Source organism: Rana temporaria, chromosome 2, assembly GCF_905171775.1.
Source record: "Rana temporaria chromosome 2, aRanTem1.1, whole genome shotgun sequence".
Lineage (NCBI taxonomy): Eukaryota > Metazoa > Chordata > Amphibia > Anura > Ranidae > Rana > Rana temporaria.
In genome coordinates this window covers 530402797-530424782 of record NC_053490.1, presented here as the reverse complement: position 1 = coordinate 530424782, position 21986 = coordinate 530402797, and the positions used below count along the sequence as shown (strand labels likewise).

Below are 21986 nucleotides of genomic sequence, written 5' to 3'. Positions count from 1 at the left end.
TAGAGATTCCCTAAAAAAGGGAATCTGATACACTCAAGGACAGTAGACAATGAAGCCACTTTTGCAGGGACTGTGAGCGTCAAGGGAACTGACTCATTTCGGTGAGGGTGTCTAGCGAATTCTACAGTAGGGAAGCAAGGAAATAGGTGGTACTTGATAGAATCCAACAGTCCGTGTCATGAGTAGAGAGAGTAAAAACTGCCTAAAGTACACGGAAGAGTCTGGTTTTACAAAAAAGTGGAATTGGTTTCTATAGAACAAAGAAATCCTGAAATTCCTCCAAAGCTTAGACTTGATGGAGTATTCGCTTATCGGGTTATTTCCCTTTTCTCTGTGCAGTGCTTCTTGGACACACCAGATCATCTCACTCAGATGACGCTGACCAATCAGATTCCATCTGGTCCATTCTGGAAGTGTTGCACAAAGAAGAGGGAGAAGAGTGGGGATTTCAAATCAGACCGTTAGACCCCCTACGTGGGTGCTGACATCTCAGGATTGCTGGAGTTAAGTACAGAAGGGACCGGGGGATGGGAAGGGTATGGTGTTCGTTAAACCTTTACATTTTTTTTCTGTAAATGTTAAATAACGCTTTAATAGAAAATGGATTACCCTGTGAAAAAAAAAAAAATAGAGTGTGGTAATAAATGGGATAGCACTCTAAAGCCTTGTACACACGGACGGTTTCCCCAACGGGAAAACTGCGAGGAGAGCTTTTGGCCGGGAATCCTGGCTGTGTGTATGCTCCTGGCAGTTTTCCTATGGGGAAAAACTGCGCTGGAACATACACACAGTCAGGATTCCCGGCCAAAAGCTCTCCATCGCAGTTTTCCTGTCGGCCGTGTGTAGGGGGAAGACGGACCGAGCAGGTTCTCGGCTTTCCCCTCAGGATTTCCGGTGGTTACTTTTCCCGTCGGAAATCCCGCACGTGTGTATGGGGCATCAGAGAAAAATTTCCATCAGGGTATGGATCACACATTGCAGAGTGCAGGGGACTTCTTAATGCCAGGAGGAGGGAGCAAAAAAAAATAAAAAATCTTAAAAACTTAAAAACCCTTACAAGAGGATCCTGAGAATCAAAAAAATATGGCTAGGATACAAAGGTAATAAAGATCCAGCAGGGCCCCTGTAGGGGGTTCGGTTTGAGTGCTAATGTTCATTAAGATAGACTGTTCATTATATAGTCTTGGCAAAATATTATAATTGCCATTTGTAGATGTCTTGCTGACTCAATCCATGAGCCCCTTTCACTTTATGCTTTATTGTATACTGGTCAATTGTTGCCTTTATATAATTTCCTTTGTTTATATTCTCTTTTTTTCTCTCCTTGTTATGTAAAATAAAAATACAAATAAAAAAACTTTTTAATAAAAATCGTCAATGAAAAAAAAAAAAACAGATCCAGCAGAACAATATGTAGCCTCCCACATGGAAAAGTAGGGTGGTAATTGCGCGAATGAGGATTTTTGGCAATGAAATCTGTTGTTTGAGATGAGAGTAGGCTGTAAACATCATCTATGAGGTACTGTTGAAGAGGCAGATGAAAGGGTTGTCCTGCAGCACCTACAGACCTTTTGCGCTGAAGTAGGTCTAAACTCCAACCATCTGAGGAACTGGAATGGTTTTGCCCTAGAGAGAGCCAAAGAGACATCTACCCTTAAAAGGTTGAGTAAACTAAATGTTCCTTTTTGTAATATTTGGCCTTGTTCTGTCCCATCTACAGACTTTCTGCACTTTTGTAGGTGTACCATCTGACCATCAGAAGGTATTAAAAATTAAAATTTTCCAGGGAGGAGATATCTACCCTTACATGGGTAAATTAAATGTTCCATTTGAGAGTCTTCTTCATCATCATGCCAGGCATGAAGCCAAAAGCATCCTACACATGTGGACGGACATTACCCCCAAGAAAGACACAAGCTTAAATGCTTGAAAGAGACCATCGCAGCTATATCAAGGTGCTTTAGACATTTGTCCCACAAGCGCCAGGGTATGAGGGTTTGACTTTGAGATCGAGCAGTCTCTAAGAGTGTTAATCCACTCTAACGTGAATGCACAAATCTGGGTAATCATCAGTACAAGATAGACAGTTACACCAGATAGCTCGAGCAGATCTTGAGATAGAATCCAACTGATAGCCAATGAAATCCCCAAAGGTAAGACCATCATCAACCTGTTTGATGGTATGATCATTACAGAGGAAGTAAACCCTGATGAGTTTTACTTTCTCTTTGTTTTCCTGCAAAAGTAAAGCATAATGGGCTACTATGCATCGCATAGTAGCCCATTATGTGTCACTTACCTGAAACCGAAGCCTGCGATGTCCCCGATTTCCTCGGTGGCTGGAAGCGTCCATCTTCACCCCTCCTCCTTCCGGGGCCGCGAACTCCAGCTCTGTGACTCCGTCACTCCCGCGCATGCGTGCGGGATCCGCCAGTCACGGCATTAGTCTTAATCTAGGCTTACCTGTAGGTGAAAGTGGTCTGCAAGGGTTTACAACCACTTTAAGGTGGATGACTGAAACATCTAGTTTGTTGAGACCACTTATAAACAAATTACTAGTCAAAGGAAAATCGCTCCTTCACATTATCAGGAGTGAGCCATGACTTCACAGGTTGTTTCCAGTCCTTATACAGAAAGGTTTTACAAACAGAATGTAACGGGAAGGCCTGTGTAGCCACAGCTTTAAAATATCCAATGCCTGCAACAGAAAGCTGATCCCCTAAGTGCAGGTTAGAATACACTGAGACATATGGGAACTGAAATATAGGCTCTTCAGGAGATGGCTGTGAAACCTTTGAGTCACAGATGGTAATAGGGGTCTCGGGTAAACTTAAGGGTGGGGGCACAATACCAGGCTCTGTTGTGGGAGATGCCAAAGCGCACTTAGCTTGTGAGCAGATTGTTGCATTAATTGCGCACACGTTGAAAAAGAAAATCCAAAGTAAATATAAAAAGGTCTTGTGGAAGCATGTGAGGTCCCAACCTCATGCTGTGGAGCTGTACTAGGGCTCTGGGGAGGAAAACCCTATAGCAGTGTGTCTTAACCTTTTTTCAGTCAAGGTACCCTTTAAAATTGATGGATAGTCTCAAGGCACCCTTTAAAAATGATGGACAGTCTCAAGGCACCCCCATTCTAAAATGTAAAAACCTATTATAATAGTTTTACATAGTGTAGCAACATCCACAAGTCCAAGTAGGACACCCAATGTTGAAATGTATTCTTCCAAAGCAAATACACTTTTGTAAACTAGTACTGACTAGTATTCCAAGGTTTCTCTTCTCCCTCAGTTTTTCTACATCACTCAGCTGTGTCCCCAAAACTGATGGAGAGCAGCAGGGGAGGGTCAAACTAGGATGCTATGCCATTGGTGGCTAGGACTCCGGCAGCTAGAAGGTTGTAATGTTGCACAATTAAAACCTGTGACCCCTTTCACACTGAGGCACTTGAAAACTGCCCATAAAACGCTGGGCGCTAAGGACACGTGACTCAAGAGAACCGTTTTGCAGCGCTTCAGAAGCACTTTTCAGGTGCTTTTAAAGCTCTTACCATTAATTTCAATGGAGAGGGGAATTCTTGAGGCGCTCCAAAGATTTTTGCACAAACATTTTCATCGCCCCGCCAGCACACTGCCCCAGTGTGAAAGCATCCATTGATAATAATGGTAGGCAGTTTTCATGGGCTTTTCATGCGCTTTTTTTTTTTGCGAGTGTAGCAGTACCCCCGAAGGAGCTGCTGGTTTGTTTTGGGAGACATGTCACCTCTATTTCCTCGCCGTCTAAAGTATCAGATGAGAGTTGAGAAAAGGTTCAATGTCCACACTTTAGACTTCTTTTTTTTTGCTTTATTTGCCCAACTTGGTAAAAGGATAAAAGTAGTAGTTGAAGAGGTGGAAGGGTAATAGAGAATAGGTTCAGGTGTATAACTTTGTTCGGAAACACTCCCGATTCCAGCAACGCAGCTTTCGTCGCCACTCTAGTCCGAGCGGGTATTGTGCACCCAGATAGGCCTCTCTCACTAGCCTAGCAGCCAGGATGTCACACAGAATCTTGGAATAGTCTCTGCCACAGACCTTCCCAAAGATGGAGACACATTCGGTCCAAAATCCTCTCAGCACAGAATTAAGCACCCGGATCTCTCCCGATCAGTTTCTTGTGAACTTAGAACTGACAGGCGACCATCACTCAGCCTTTCAGTAATAGTGCGTCCTTCGATGAAGTTCAAGCCCTCCCCTGAGATACCAGCCTCTTGCTCGGTGCTCTCCTAGACAGGTTCTTCATCGAGTGGCTCCCTCTCTCAGGACGGACAGCACAGGAACACTCTGCAAGTGTAGACCAGTCTGACTACCGGGCCTACTTAGTGGATCACAACCCCGGACCAACGTGGTCCCGGAGCCAGGAACACTTGAACACCCACCTCCGGCCAGGAGGGCCACACACGGGGGGTGGTGGGACGACAGACCCAGGATCGACAACGACCCCGGACTAGTGATGTCTGTCCCTTAAGTACTCCTTCCCAGCATGCACAGCGGGACGATCAACTCCCTCTGATTGGCTGCTGAAGGGGAACACCCAAAACACCTTGACCTGACTGCTGCCACCCTTGGCCTGGGGCGGTAACAGCACCCCAGACAACAATAGTGGTCATTCACAGTACAGCCATGGCTGTAACAGAGGCCCAAATTTAGTAACAATAACACTGTCGGAGTCAACTAACCGTAGACTACCCTCTAAATTTAAAGCAGCGCCGGCTAGAAAGTAACAGGCTGCTACATGTGAAAGCACCTAAAAAGCGCCTCAGTGTGAAAGAGATATTATTTTAACCAAAAGGCAGCCTTAATACACACGCTGGCTTGGCTTATATACAATTTTTGGGAAATTTTTTGGTATTTTGCCAGGGCACCTCTGAAGAAACCTCAAGGCACACCAGGGTGCCTGGGCACTCTGGTTGAAAAAAAGCCTGCCCTATAGTCAGGGCTTGACAAATTTGCTTGGAATCTAGGAGCCAGCTAAAAAAGTTAGGAGCCAGGTTTTTTTTTTTTTTTTACGACAAAGCTTTATTTTCAATATAAAAATTGATGGCACAGTGGTGACAATTGATGGCACAGTGGCTGCGTTTGATGGCACAGTGGCTGTGCTTGATGGCATGGCACAGTGACTGCGTTTTATGGCATGGCACAGTGGTGATAATTGATGGCACAGTGGCTGCGTTTGGCATGGCACAGTGGTGACAATTGATGGCACAGTGGCTACGTTTGGCATGGCACAGTGGTGACAATTGATGGCACAGTGGCTACGTTTGGCATGGCACAGTGGTGACAATTGATGGGCACAGTGGCTGCAAAGTGAACAATATCAATATGCCTGTACCCTAAGGCCCCTTTCACATTGAGGAGTTTTTCAGGCGGTACAGCGCTAAAAATAGCGCTGCTATCCTGCCTGAAAAACTCCTTCACCACAGACTCAATGTGAAAGCCCGAGGGCTTTCACACTGAGGCGATGTGCTGGCGGGAGACAAAAAAAATCTCCTGTCAGCAGCATCTTTGGAGCGGTGAGAGGAGCGGCATGTATACTGCTCCTTCACCGCTCCTTCCCATTGAAAACAATGGGAAACCGCGGCAATAACGCCCGCAATGCGCCATTATCAGCTGATAGCGGGGGTTAATACGGCACCGCTAGCGGCTGATTCCCGCGGTAATCCCGGCTATTTTTAGCGGCGTTATACCGCCACCGCGGCTCCCGCCCCAGTCTGAAAGGGGCCTAACTCAGTGGTGCTAGTGTGAACCATAAGTGCAACAATCCTATAAATTATGGTTTTAAATTATATAGGTAGATTCACAAAGAGTTAGGCCGGCTTATTAGTAGATAAGCCGACCTAACTCAGAATCTACGCCGACTTAGCCGCAATGCACACTGGGAAATGTAGGCGCCCGGCGCATGCGCAGTTGATAAAAAAAAACGTCAAAAATGTAAGGTCAAGCCCCATTAACATAAAACACGCCCCCTTAGAACACATTTGAATTAGGCGCCCTTACGCCCGCCCCCGCTTTAGGCTACGCCGCCGTAACTTAGCAGGCAAGTACATTGTGAATCATGTACTTGCCTAGCTAACTTACGGCGGCGTAGCCTAAACACGCTAAGCTACGCCGCCGTAAGTTTAAGCCAAGCTACCTGAATCTACCTAATAGTCTTTTTGGCTTCTCTTACCATAACCTGCTGTTCGCGCTCTGTGTGATCACGTGACCGCCGTGTTTACTCTGCAGCCTCCGGGTGGGTGGATGCGCGGCTGACCCTCACAGGATACCCCCATGGGCGCCAGGTCGATAATTCTAGGCGCAACGGCGACCTGGCGCCCGGAATTTTTTGAATACTGCCTATAGTAATGGGTGTCCCTAGAGCTATAGTGCAAGCTTCAATTCCTTCTGGGAAATTGCTTCCATCAACAATAGAGAAGTATGGACTTAGGTTATCCGTAGCAGCTGGACGGTTCTCTGAACCTGTTTGCAAAAAAACATGCTGCACCGCATAGCAAAGAACAAATAGGTCCAAAGTGAGGGAAGGCCTCGTGTATTTACAAATCCAAGCAGGTAGTGCTGATGGGGGGTCACATGCAGACTGAAGTGACCATGTCACTGTAGCTAGGCATGGGAACTAGACTGGAGATGAGCCATAAGGTATTAAAGCAGAAGCCACAACAGAAAGGTTCTGGTTCTGTGCTGAAAGGTGGGAAAGGAACGCAGAGCGCATGTATGCAATTCTCAACCTGGATGATGACTTCAATGCTCAGTTTCCTTACCCATAACTGTCAATGTGCCAGGACAGTGTTGGCAGGATAATTGAAAAATTGATTAACTGTGAGGTAGTGCTTTAGTCCGAAGGGCCTTACTCGTTGTGTGAGTTATTAGAGCCAGCAAAAAGATGTGGGACCAGAGAAACCAAAACCCGTCTAAATAACCAGACTTTAAGGGCTCAGCATGGGAGACAAAGCGAGTATATAATAAAATATTATATATATATATATATATATATATATATATATATATATATATATATATATATATATTTAAATAAAAAACACTCTTCATTCCTATTGGTCCAGCACTACCACCTATCTACTAGTTTCTGTGTGAGCCAAGTTGTCAGGAACTGGTGTGACCAGAAATATGTGTGTACTGCCACAGAGTAACCAACCACTGTTAAAGTGTAAATAAAATACATTTATTAAAAGATAAGTGGATAACACAAAGAAAAACACACCTCCAAACAATGTAACCCAACCAGCGAACCTAAATAAACAGTGAACACACCAAAAAAAATAAAAAAAAAATGCATAAAATCAAATATATACAGATAATGGGAAAACCAGATAGTAAACGTAACAGAGCCAGGGTCATACGTGGGAGATCAAGGAGAGGGTGCAGGGAACTAGGCAGGAGATGAATTGAGCGGGTAGGAAGGGATCAGGCTGCAGGGTGGGGGTCAGGGTCCAGGAACAGGAGACGGGATGCAGGCTTCAGGAACACAGATCAGGGGCATATGGAGAAAATAACTGTATTTAAACAGCATGCACAAGGTTTAAATACAGTTACTGCAATCAGCATCTGGTGATGCCTGATTGCAGGAGGATGATGTCAGCTTCTGACTGCCGAGAGGCACCCACTGGTGGACAATGGAACTGCAACCCATAGACCTGGGAGCCACAATGCCACCAGCAGTTCAATCCTTTCCTAACCATCAGCCTCTGACTGCTGAGAGACACCCGCTGGTGGACAACGGAACTGCAACCCATAGATCTGGGAGCCACAGTGCCACCAGCAGTTCAATCCTTTCCTAACCATCAGCCTCTGACTGCTGAGAGACACCTGCTGGTGGACAACTGAACGGCAACCCATAGATCTGGGAGCTACAGCGCCACCAGCAGGTGAATCCTTTCCTGACACAAGTAAGGCCTCATTTACACTGAGGCTGGTAAACAGACTTTTTAATGGGGAATCATTTCATTGCTCAGTGTCTGCCAACCCTCTCCTCCAATCCCTACACTGGCTCCTGATTCGCCCAGCGAAGTAAATTCAAAATACTAACCACAACATACAAAGCCATCCACAATTCTGCCCCGAGCTACATTACCAATCTTGTCTCTAAACATCACCCAAACTGTCCTCTCCGCTCTTCTCAAGACCTCATACTCTCAAGCTCTCTCATCTCCTCCTCTCATGCTCGTCTCCAGTATTTCTCCAGAGCCTCTCCCATCCTCTGGAACTCGCTAACTCAACCTGTCCAGCTATCTCCTACTCTTTATTTGTTTGTTTTTTTCATATCCACTACTCCTGCTACCTGAAAACTCATCTCTTCAGGGAAGCCCATCACGTCTCCAACTAATCTTTTACCACTTCCCTCAGCTCATTCCCCACAGTTACAACCTTTTGTACCACCTTCCCCACCCTATGAGATTGCAAGCTCTTCAGAGCAGGGCCCTAATAATCCTCTTGTATTTTATTATAACTGTATTGTCTCCCTTTTAATATTGTAAAGCGCTGGGTAAACTGTTGGTGCTATATAAATCCTGTATACTAATAATAATAATAATAATAATAATTGCAAATGGTCAGCATTGATTCCTTATTGAAAACGCTTCTGAGGCCGCGTACACACGATCGGTCAAAACCGATGAAAACGGACTGAAGGTCCGTTTTCATCGGTCCAAACCGATCGTGTGTGGGCCCCATCGGTCAGTTATCCTACGGTCAAAAAAAATGACAACTTGCTTTAAAATTTGACCGATGGACGCCTAACCGATGGGTCAAAACTGATCGTTGGTATGCAAAAGCATCAGTTAAAAAGTCAGCTTCATCGGTTAACAGATGAGAACGGTCCTTTGGACAGTTCTCATCGGATGGACTGATCATGTGTACGCGGCCTAAGACCCCTTTCACACTGGGGCTGCCTGTGCATTAGCGGTAAAGTGCTGCTCGTTTTAGCTGTACTTTACCGCTGTTTAAGCTGTGCTTTTCAGCCGCTAGTGTGGCGCTTTTAACCCCCGCTAGCGGCCAAAGGGGTTAAAAACGCACGGGTTGCGGCGGCGCTTCAGAAGCCGTGCCCATTCATTTCAATGGGCAGGGGCGTTTTGGGAGCGCACTCCCAAACTGCCCCAAAGATGCTGCTAGCAGGATTTTTTTCTAACGTCCTGCAAGCTCACCGCCCCAGTGTGAAAGCACTCGGGCGGCATGGGAGGCAGTTTTCAGGCGCTTTACGGACGCTATTTCTAGCGCTAAATCTCCTAAAAAACTGCCTCAGTGTAAAAATGTTCTAAACTAAAACGCTCATTAAACGCCCCTAAACACGGCATGTAAATGTGACATTTTTTCATGGCAGTTAGTAGCTGTCAAGTCACATGGTTTAGAAGAGGTTTTCAGACGTCCAGTGTACATGAAGCCTAACCCTTAAACCCGCATGTTGCCACTGACTGAAATGAATACTGGAAAAAACAGCAAGGTGAGCATGCACGGACGATGACAAAAAGATAGGACCACTTCATGTTAATGCCATCTACATTTAAAAACAGAAACATGTACCTGAATTGTATAGGATCTGAAAGTCAGTAGTATTGCTCCACACAGAGATGAAGACTGAACTTGAAAATGAAACTACGATGTGTTTTTTTTTTTTTCTGAATGAAGATGGTTGATGAGTAGACCAAGCTGGGATACTGCGAACTGAGGAACCAAGCCATAGAGGAGGGAGCTAGTATAGCCTTAAACAGAGAAAAGGAAAAAAAAAAAAAAAAAAACACAATGTTACCATGAGTAGAATGTGCACCCAAAAACTTTTATAACATTTTATTTCAGCAACCAAATGGCCTCTTTCATTATCCCGGGAAATGTGGATGTGTGTAAAAAGAAAACTGGATTGGTTTCTCTGAGTGTAAGGAGGAACCTGTTCTTCACACACTGATCAATAAGACCTTCAATTTTAAAGCACACCAATGCAACATTATTAAAAATGGGTCAAGACTTCCATTATACCACCATTATGTTTATTTTTTATAGAGTTGGCAAGGGTCAGATTCGGGGTTTATTTCTCTATGCATCCCTCTTGAGGATGTTTCCCCAGTTACAGGCACAGGAGCTGATGGGATGGGAACAGATCAAGTCAAAAAAAAAAAAAAAAAAATACCCTCTCCCTTTTTTGCCACCCATTCCTTGTTTTCAAAAAAGTTTTATTTGGAAGACAGGTAATAATACAGTACAATACAATGCATTGGGATTGGAATGGTACAAGGAATGCAACACAATGAGATGTGGGTAGTGGCGGGAGAGGTATGCAAGGGGGGAGGGTAACGTCTTGTGTACATAATCAAGAGGAGAAAAATACATTAGAAGCAAGGCATAAATACGTAATTAACATAGATTCAACCGGACAGGTGGATAAAAGCGGATAGTGCACATATCAAATACTTTAAGGCCCTGTACACACGAGCGGATATCCGATGAAAACGGTCCGCCGGACCGTTTTTCACTCGGACATTTCTGGTCTGGATTTTGATCTGATGGCTGTACACACCATCTGATCAAAATCCCCGCGGAAAGCATACGCGGTGACGTGGCCGCGCCGTCGCCGCGACGATGACGCGGCGACGTGCGCGACCCTGGAAGGTAAATACTTCCACGCATGCGTCAAATCACTTAGACGCATGCGAGGGATGGGGATCGGTCGGACTTATCCGGTGAGTCTGTACAGACGACCGGATAAGTCCGACGGACAGATTTCCAGCGGATAGATTTCTTAGCATGCTAAGAAATTTTTATCCGCTTGAAAACTTCGGCTGGACAAATGTCCACCGAAAAATGTCCGCTAGGCCGTACACACGACCGGATTTGTCTGCTGGAACTGATCCGCGGATAAATCCCAGCGGACAGATCCGGTCGTGTGTACGGGGCCTTAGAGGGTGGGGATATTTGTCAGGGTGGCATAGACCAATAGAGCCATTTGTTGGAAAAAATATGCATGCTATCATATAAAGTGTGGTGGATTCTTTCTGAGAGTCTAATAGATTTCATTCTAGATATCACTTGGGGCCATGGAAGGTTTTGAGATTTCCAGTTACAGGTGATCATCCACTGTATAGCGCTGATGAATGAATGAATCAATCTGTTGCATGGAGGGGGAACATCTGGGACCGTGGAATAAAGTAAACATATTTGTGGGGTAAGAGAGATTTTTTTCTTGAGGATAATCTCAAGTCTATTTGCCAGTTCTAGCCATATGGGTTTCAATAGATTACACTCCCCAAAAATGTGGAAATAGTTGCCAACCTCGGGGCAACCCCTAAAAGCAGTTCGGGGAGGTATTAGGGTAGATGGAGTGGATTTTAGCCGGGGTCATGTACCATCTGGTGAAAATCTTTAAAAGGGGTTTCTCTGAAGGCAACAGCACGATTACTTTTTCTAAGATTTTCTATCATAACAGACCATTAATCAACTGGGAAGGAGCAATTAAAGCGGGAGTTCACCCAAAAATCATTTTTCTGCAGTTAGATCCAGCATACTGCTGACATCTGCAGTATGCTGGTTTTTTTTTTTTTGGTACTTATCGTTTTAGCAGTATTCCTTCTATGGCTCCGAGCGGGGAATCCTGCGGGGGAATGGACGTTCCCGAAGGCAAGCAAGTTGATTGACGGCCTTCGATAGCGCGTCACGGCTTCCGAAAATAGCCGAGGTGACACTTGGCTGTTTACGGCACCTGCTGTGTGGAGCTGACTGCGCAGGCGCCATAAATTGCCGAGTGTCACTAGTGTGTATTTTCGGAAGCTGTGACGCGCTATCGAAGGCTGTCAATCAACTTGCTTGTCTTCGGGAACGCCTATACCAGGAAGTAATCCCCGCTCGGAGCCATAGAAGAAATACTGCTAAAACGATAAGTACCAAAAAAAAAAGACCAGCATACTGCAGATGTCAGCAGTATGCTGGATCTAACTGCAGAAAGTTGATTTTTGGGTGAACTCCCGCTTTAAGTTCTAGTTCCCAGCGTAACATTGGGCCAGATTTATCTGTTTGAAATAAGGAGTTTAGGAAGTTATAGAAAGTAGATATTAAGCCTTTATCCCTAGGGCAGGAGGAGCAGAAATGTTCAAATAGGATGCTAGGAGGGGAGATATGTGTGGAGAAATATTTTTCAAAAAAATCTCGGATTTAAGAGTATTGAGTGAGGTTAGAGGGGGAGAGATTGTACTTATCTTGTAGGGAGGAGAAGGAAAGGAATGACGAGTTGAAGGTGAGTGATTTTAATGTGGTGAGGTTATTGGCAATCCAGTCATTGAATGGGGTCTTGTCAGGGAAGGCGGGAGGAAATCTGGGGTCACCTAGGTATGTCGAAAGGGGAGGAGTTGGAGAAGAGAGACTTTGTTTATCACCAACCCTATTCCAAAGTTGCAGCATCTGGGCTACAATTATGTTCTTCTTGAAGAGAACATGGTGTGGTGTTACCCTGGACCACAGAATACCCTTGAGGTTAAGGGGCTGTATCGAGAGTGATTCGAAGCGGAGCCCTGGGATATCTGCTTCCGAGGAAAACCATTGTGCCAGTTGTGCTAACTTAGCAGCCAGAAAATAACACCATAAGTTTGGTAGGCCAAGACCACCTCTAAGTTGGGATCTGTGCATAAGAGAGTAGCTGCATCTGGGTTTTCTATCATTCCATATAAATTTGTTAATTTCTCTTTGGAGGGTTTCTAAGCGAGATTTAGGGACATTGATTGGTAGTGCCCTGAAGAAGTATAGTAACTTAGGGAGGATGGTCATCTTGAAAGCGCAAATCCTGTCCAGATAAGAAATATGATAGGAGGGCCATACCTTAATTAAAGCACTGACATGAGAGAATAAGGGAAGGTAATTAGATTTGTATAGTAAGTTGTGTGAGGCTGTGATATGAACACCAAGATATTTAAAAGATGAGTGGGGCCATATGAAATTGAAGTTTTGTTTCATCCGGGAAATGAGATCAGGGGGGCAGTTGATGGGGAGAATGGAACATTTGTTGGTGCTGACAGACAGGCCAGAAAGTTTATGGAATGAATTGAGTACGGACAGGAGATTAGGGATAGAGGTGTGGGGATCTGTCAAGAATAGGAGGGCATCATCAGCGTACAGACTAAGTTTAAATTGATGTAGGTCTTTACGATAGCCTTGAATGTTGCGATTTTGTCTGATGGCGTGAGCAAGTGGCTCTATGGCTAAGGCAAAAAGGAGGGGAGAAAGGGGGCAGCCCTGTCTAGTGCCTCTGCTAAGGGGGAAGAAGTCTGAATTACTACCAGGAATCCTTATTCTGGTCTTGGGTAGGTGGTAAAGAGCATTAAATCCATGAATAAATTACTCTGAGATGCCAAACTTTGGGAGAAGATGATTGAGGTACGACCAGTTTACACTGTCGAACGCCTTATGAATATCCAGACTAAGTAGGCATAGGGGGGGGGGGGGAGTGTAGATTAGCGTCTTGTACAATATTGGTGACCAATCTGATATTATCAATGATTTGTCTACCTGGGATAAAGCCCGTTTGGTCTACATGAATGAGGGAGGTAATTACCAAGGACAATCTATTTGCAAGTAGTCTGCCGAATAATTTAAGGTCATTATTAAGGACCGCAATTGGGCGGAAGTTCTGAGGGAGAGAATGATCTTTTTGGGGTTTGGGTATCAGGGAAAGATTAGCCAGCAGCATGTCCTCAGGGAAGTGACCTCCCTGGAGGATGTGGTTGAATAGTTTTGTAAGACTGGGTACAAGTAAGGGGACAATTATTTTTATAGTATATGGCTATAAAGCCATCTGGGCCAGGGGCTGTTGATGACTTAATGGATTTAATGATATCTGTGATCTCAGACTCAGAGCAGGGTTCATTTAAAGATGAGACCTGAGCATCGTCAAGTTTAGGAAGGTGTAAAGAATTCAGCAAGGCTAAAGAAGAGGGATTGGGGTGAGTTTGGGGGCCAGAGAGGAGATCTTTATAGAAGGAGGTTGCCACCCATTCCTATGGCCTCTCATTGTAAAAAAAATCGTTCTGCACTTAAAAAAAGAGAAGTATGGGAATTTTTTAATCATACTTACCTAGGTGGATGCAGCATAGGGCCCGATGATTTATCTGTGCCCCGCTGGCTCTAAGGCTGAGAACCAAGCGATCAAACACCGTTGGCCGCTCGGTTTTTAGAGCTCCCTGAGCAGAGAGCTGGTGACTGTTAGTCTCCACTCTCTGCTCTGCCCCCCTCACTGGAGCGCTGGGCTGTGGAGGTGGCTCAAGCTCTTAGCGGCTCGTTGAGAGGCTGAGCTGGGAACCGGTCCAGGCATGTGGGTGGATCCTGACCATATTGTCACGATCTTGACTCAGCCTGGAAAAATCAATAGACACACACACACACAGTGCAGCTTGGGATTGGGCATGCATGAGTACCCCAAAAGTTATAGTGTCCACAAACTAGGGGGTATATGTATGGCATTTTTATGATTTTTTTTTTTTAAACTAGTAATGGCGGTGGGACCATTGACATTTATACAGAGATCAGTGCTATAAAAATGCACTGATTAATGTATGTCACTGGCAGAGAAGGGGTTGACACTAGGGGGCAATTAAAGGGTTACATGTGTTCCCTGAGAGGTGTTTCTAACTGTATGGGGGCTAAGCTGACAGGAGGAGGAGAGAGATCATTGTTCCTAATCACTAGGAACAGACGATCACTCTCAGCTCCCCTGTCAGAATGGGGATCTGGCGTGTTTACATTGACAGATCCCCATTCTGCCTCTGTGTGGAGCGACATCGTGCCCCTGGGCACGCGCTTCGGGGGCCGCGTTGCGGGCATGCGCGCACCTGCTATATCTATTACACGAAGCAGCGTACAATGTCGGCGATTGACGTAATAGAGGCAAGGGGGAGTGTCTATACATGAGGCGCGGCGGGGAACACACAGCTATTCAAATGAAAGCTGTTGTGCTCCCCCAGCGCAAATTAACTAGATGTCGGCAGCGGCGGGGGGGGGGGGGCTTGGCTTTGTCTTAGGGGACTAGGCGGCAGCGGCAGCAGCTCTCCTCCATACGAGGACTGCTCTGCTGCGCTCTCCGCCCCCTCTCCACCCGCACTCCACCCCCTCTCAACCAGCTCTCGGGGGGAAAAAAAAGTATCGGGTCAGGCATCGGGAGCATTTGTAGTACTAGGCTCATGCGCCCCCATACCTCAGGTTAAATGAGGTACTGCAGGCCTATTTTTGGCTCTGCTTGGTCTTTAAAGAGGAGGTCCAGCCAATAAAAAAAGGTTTTTAAAAGTCAGCAGCTACAAATACTGCAGCTGTTGACTTAATATTAGGGCACTTACCTGTCCAGGGAGCCTGCGATGTCAGAACCCCAGCCGATCTTCGGATTGACACCTGGGTGCTGCTGCTGCCATTCCTGGTAAGGGAACCAGGCAGTGAAGCCTTTCAGCTTCACTGCTCGTTCTCTACTGCGGCCCGTCTCCCGGAAGTGGGGAAGGGGACCTGTCGGAAATTGGTCCATGTCGCCCCCGTCCCCCCCTCCTCCCTGGAACTCCACTTCAAGTGGTTAACTAATCTTTTTTGGTAGAATTTTCCTTGGGGGGGGGGGGGGGGGGTGTCCTATGCCTACATACTTTTGCTAATACATGTCCCTTGTTCCCACCCCAAAAAGTTGGGAGGCATGCTCTTGTATTTAGAAAATATTTGTTTAAAGCGGAGGTTCACCCAAAAAACAAGTATATAACATTACATTCTGTATAGCTCAAACATGTACAGTATGCCGTTTGTTTGTTTTTTGGGGGTGTACATACGTTATTATCGCTATTTTTCACCTGGCTTCCGGGTACTAGCTCCCGCAGGATGAGGCGTTCCTATGCAGTGGCGCAATGTCCTCTGGGACTTCGCCCAGATGATTGACGTGCCTGACAACAACTTCCCCCGGCGGATGAGGCGCGTCACGATTTTTTCCGAAACTAGCCGAACTGCGAGTCAGCTCTATACGGCGCCTGCGCACCGACTAGGAGCCGTGTAGAGCTGACTGCGGAGGCGTGGAATAGATCCGACTCGCAGTTTGGCTAGTTACGGAAACTCGTGACGCGTCTTATCCGCCTGGGGGAAGTTTTAGTCAGGCACGTCAATCATCTGGGCGAAGTCCCAGAGGACATTGCGCCACTGCATAGGAACGCCTACTCCCGCTGGAGCTAGTATCTGGAAGTCAGGTGAAAAATAGCGATAATACCGTATGTACACCCGCCCCAAAAAAAAAAACAGCATACTGTACATGTTTGAGGTATACAGAATGTAATGTTATATACTTGTTTTTTGGGTGAACCTCCGCTTTAATGCAAAGCTCAGCTTTAAAATATCAAGTCACTGGCAATGTAGAAAGGAAACCATTAGTCCAAAAAGGTAAAAAAAAAAAAAAAATGATAAGTGGAACAAATTTAAATCAGTTTTAATATTTCAACACATCACCTACAAAATTATAGATCTGTGACATCTGAGAAGTGTTGTTTGCGGCGGTTAGATGGGAAAACAATGATGCGGCGGGCAAGGACTCTACCTCCTGAACCAATTTGGCACTTTTCGATGTTTAGAAGAAGAATGATTGAGGGCTTTCTATGGTGAGAGGGGAGGGTGGGCATATGATAAAAGCTCCTATGTTACAGCGGAGAAAAAAAAAAAAAAAAAACTGAAAAAAACAACATGTGATCCATTTTTATATCTGATTCTTACAAATTGCTGCTGACACTCATAACACTGGAAGCTGGGCTGAACTGGTATTGTGCTCTCTCTTCGCTCGCTATCTCGCTTAGGTTTAATAGCTAAAGTGCTGCTGGTAATAATAACGAGGAATTCAGGATGTTTAAAATATACATAATTGACTCATGTTATTCATTGGTTTGGTAAATCAACCTTGAGCAAGTTTTTCTTTTTTTCTTCACTACAGATTTGCTGGCCCTTGACCACTTCAGCCCCGGAAGAATTTACCCCCTTTCCTGACCAGAGCACTTTTTGAAATTCGGCACTGCGTCATTTTAACTGACAATTGCGTGGTCGTGCGACGTTGTACCCAAACAAAATTTACGTCCTTTTTTTTCCCACAAATAGAGCTTTCTTTTGGTGGTATTTGATCACCTCTGCGCTTTTTTTTTGTTTGTGTTTTTGCGCTATAAACAAAAAAAGAGCGACAATTGTAAAAAAAAAAAAAAAGCAATATTTTTTTTACTTTTTTGCTATAATAAAATATCCCCCAAAAATATATATATATATATATATATAAAAAAAAAATCTTTCTCAGTTTAGTCCGATATGTATTCTTCTCCAAATTTTTGGTAAAAAAAAAAATTTAATAAGCGTCTATTGATTGGTTTGCACAAAAAGTTATAGGGCCAGATTCACAGAAGACGTGCGCCGGAGTATCTGCTGATACTCCGGCGTACTTTCAAATTTGCCGCGTCGTATCTTTAGTTTGAATTCTCAAACCAAGATACGACGGCTTCTGCCTTCGATCTGACAGGCGTACGGCTTCGTACGCCTTCGGATCGTAGGTGTAATACTTCGGCGCCCGCTGGGTGGAGTTTGCGTCGTTTTCCGCGTCGGGTATGCTAATTAGCTGTTTACGGCGATCCACGAAGGTACGCGCGGTCGTCGCATTCTCTTACGTCGCCGCTAGTCGGCTTTTCCCGGCGTATAGTTACAGCTGCTATTTCTTGGCTTATATTTAGACTTGCCATGTTAAAGTATGGCCGTTGTTCCCGCGTCTAATTAAATTATTTTTTTTTTTTTGCGGAAGTCGTCCGTGAATAGGAAAGGACGTAACGCACATCGCCGTTCAAAAAATGACGTCGGTGCGACGTCATTTCGCGCAAAGCACGGCGGGAAATGTCAAAACGGAGTATGCGCAGTACGTTCGGCGCGGGAACGTGCCTAATTTAAATGATACACGCCCCATTTGAATTAGGCGGGCTTGCGCCGGACGGATTTACGCTACGCCGCCGCAAGTTTACAGGCAAGTGCTTTGTGAATCAAGCACTTGCCCGTAAAACTTGCGGCGGTGTAACGTAAATGCAATACGTTACGCCGCTGGAATTCTACCTGAATCTGGCCCATAGCGTCTACAAAAAAGGGGATAGTTTTATGGCATTTTTATTATTATTATTTTTTTACTAGTAATGGTGGTGATCAGCGATTTTTATCGTGACTACAAGATTATGGCGAACACATTGGACACTTTACGCTATTTTGGGATCATTGTCATTTATACAGCGAACAGTGCTATAAAAATGTACAGGATTACTGTGTAAATAACACTGGTAGGGAAGGGGTTAACCACTAGGGGGCACTGAAGGGGTTAAGTGTGTCCTGGGGAGTGATTCTAACTGTAGAGGGGATGGGCTACCAGTGACACGACACTGATCGCTGCTCCCGATGAGAGGGAGCAGTAGATCTGTGTCCTGTCACTAGGCAGAACAGGGAGATGCCTTGTTTACAAAGGCATCCCCCCAGTTCTGCCTCTCCGTGACCCGATCGCGGGACACCGGTGGACATCAAGTCCGTGGGTCCCACAGGCACGGTCATGGAGACTGCAGCGCGCGCGCGCATGCCCACAAAGCCGCAATTTAAAGGGGATGTACCTGTACGCCCATTTGCCAAGCCGAGCCACTGTGCCAATGTATATCGTTGTGCGTTGGTTGGCATGTGGTTAAGGTTCATTTCACATTGGCCTATCCAATCAAGTCCCCCTGTCAGTTTTTTTAGGCAGACCTGATCGGACCCTCCAGATCTCTCCTATGGTGTGGCGGATATAACACCCGCCGCCATCCGTACCTAATTGCCAAAAAACAGACGGATTGGGGCCCTATTCCCTCATCCGTCTGAAGGATCGGATGGCATCAGATAGAAACGGACTTGCGGCCCGTTTCTATCACATTGCCCAAGCATACGCGAACGCATACGTGAGTAGTGCAGGCATATGAAATCGGTGTTCAAACCACACATGTGAGGTATCGCCGCGATTGGTAGAGCGAACGCAATAATTCTAGCCCTACACCTCCTCTAACTCAAAACATGAAACCAGTAGAATTTTTTAAACGTCGCCCATGGAAATTTTAAAGGGTAAAAGTTTGTCGCCATTCCACGAGCGGCCGCAATTTTGAAGCGTGACATGTTGGGTTCTAATTTACTCTGCCTAACATTATCTTTTTACAATATTAAAAAAATAAATGGGCTAACTTTACTGGTGTCTTATTTTTTAATTAAAAAAAAGGGTATTTTTTCCCAAAAAAGTGCGCTTGTAAGACCGCTGCGCAAATACGGTGTGACAGAAAGTATTGCCACGACCGCCATTTTATTCTCTAGGGTGTTAGAATAAAAAATATATATAATGTTTGGGGGTTCTAATTAGAGGGAAGGAGATGGCAGTGAAAACAGACAGGGGATGCTCCATTAGCATTGCTGGTTGTCTTGTCATACCAACGGCCACCACAAGATGGCGCCAGATCACAGAAGGAAGCATAGGCCTGCAGAAGGCCACAAAGCCGCGGCCTCAATAACCAGCCCTCGCGGCCCGGGGAGGTGGGGGCGCACAGAGACACAGGATACCCCAGCTGTGCCGCCCCAGGTGCCAGGTCATTAATTCTAGTCGCAATTGCGACCTGGAGCCCGGGGTTTGTCTAAATTGATAATAAACGAATGAGCAATCGATGAGCAACTAATAGGCAACTCATGATCAATCGATGATAAACTGATGAAAAATGGATGGAAACCTAATAATTTTTTTTTTTTAAAAAAAACGTGACTGAACTAATGAAATGAACAGTCCCGCATGTGTGAAAGAAGCCCAAGGGCCTTTTCGCACAGGATGCTACGATCAGACGCTCCATTCACCCATATGGGGCAGCAGATGTCAGCGGTGACATATCCGCTGACAGACGTTGCTATCCAATCCAATCCTGTCCACCAAATCTAGACAGATGGTGGTCCTATTTTCCATCTGTCTGGCAGATTGGATCTCCCCATAGAGGAGAGCGGGACTCTGACAGGTCCATCTCATCGCAGCACAGTGAGCGGATCGATCCCCGCTGAGCAAGCGGAGTCCGTCAAACGAATCCACTTCCTGTGATGAGGCCTTTAGGCACAAGAGAAGGAATGAGAGCAAAAAGTCCTAAAAACACAGCTCTCATGCCCCATACACACGATCGGAATTTCCGTTGGGATAAACTCCGGAATTCCGTCAGAAAAATCCGTCGTTCAAGCTGTCTTGCATACACACGGTCACACCAAATTTCGACCGTCCAAAACGCGGTGGCATACAACACTGCGTCGAGCTGAGAAAAATTAAGTTCAATGCTTCTGAGCATGTGTCGACTTGATTCTGAGCATTAGGGTTGTCCCGATACCACTTTTTTAGGACCAAGTACAAGTACCGATACTTTTTTTCAAGTACTCGCCGATACCGAATACCGATACTTTTTTTTAAATGTGTCCCCAAATGCAGCCATGTCCCCCCACAGATGCAGTCATGTCCCCCCCCATATGCAGCCATGTCCCCCCCATAACCAGCCATGTCCCCCCCATAACCAGCCATGTCCCCCCCATAACCAGCCATGTCCCCCCCATATCCAGCCATGTACCCCCCATATCCAGCCATGTCCCCCATATATGCAGCCATGTCCCCCCCATATATGCAGCCATGTCCCCCCCATATCCAGCCATGCCCCCCATATCCAGCCATGTCCCCCCCATATCCAGCCATGTACCCCCCATATCCAGCCATGTCCCCCCCATATCCAGCCATGTCCCCCCCATATCCAGCCATGTCCCCCCCATATGCAGCCATGCCCCCCCATATGCAGCCATGTCCCCCCCCATATGCAGCCATGTCCCCCCCATATGCAGCCATGTCCCCCCCCATAACCAGCCATGTCCCCCCATATATGCAGCCATGTCCCCCCCATATATGCAGCCATGTCCCCCTTACCTACATGCTGCGCCGCCGCTTGGTTAATACGGGCGGGGAACATTACAGCTTTCATTTGAAGACACTCCCCCTTGCTCGGGATTGAACAGTTCACCCGAGCAAGGGGGGAGTGTCTATACGCGGCGTGGCGGGAAACACTACAGCTATTCAAATGAAAGCTGTAATGTTCCCCGCCCGTATTAACCAAGCGGCGGTGGCAGCGGGGATGGGGCGTAGCGGCGGCGGCGGGGGGGGCGAGTATCGGATGGGGCATCGGGGCATTTGCGGGAGTACAAGTACTCCCGCAAATACTCGGAATCGGTCCCGATACTAGTATCGGTATCGGGACAACCCTACTGAGCATGCGTGTTTTTTTCTCCGTCGGAGTTCCACACAGACGATCGGAATTTGCGCCAGAATTTTTTTTTATCAGAAAAAAGGAGAACATGTTCTCTTTCTAATGCCGCATACAGACAGTCGTTTTTTGTGATGAAAAAAAACGACGTTTTAAAAAACGTCATTTAAAATGATAGTGTGTGGGCAAAACGTCGTTTTATGTCTTCAAAAAAACGACAAAAAAAAAATCGAACATGCTTGAATTTTTTGTGTCGTTTTTCAAAACGTCGTTTTTTACTTCACAGAAATTGACCGTGTGTAGCAAAAAACGACGTTTAAAACAACGTTTTTACACCCGCGCATGCCCAGAAGCTAGTTATGAAGCAAGCTTCAATGGAAAAAAGTGGTGAAACGTAACCTCGCTTTGCTAGAGCATTGTGAAAAAACGATGGTGTGTAGGCAACTTCGTCTTTGAAAATGATGTTTCAAAAACGTCGTTTTATTTCATGATTTAAAACGTCTGTGTTTTTTTCATCACAAAAAACGACCATCTGTACGCGGCATAAGTCCATCAGAATTTCCGATTGGAAAAAATCCGATGAAAAAGTTCCGTCTAACTTTTTTCATCGGAAATTCCGATCGTGTGTACAAGGCATTAGTCTGCTTTATGTTTCGAAGTA

General features: G+C 45.7%; 1 protein-coding gene across 2 annotated transcripts in view; it reads right to left on the bottom strand.

Moving 5' to 3' along the window:
• ZBTB20 (zinc finger and BTB domain containing 20) overlaps positions 1-21986 on the bottom strand; it is a 1237294-nt gene that overhangs the window by 1176684 nt on the left and 38624 nt on the right. For both annotated transcript variants that reach the window (XM_040339120.1, XM_040339122.1), the window contains exon 2: positions 9570-9748. The gene's annotated coding sequence lies outside the window, so the exon portion shown is untranslated. The remainder of the gene's footprint in view (positions 1-9569; positions 9749-21986) is intronic.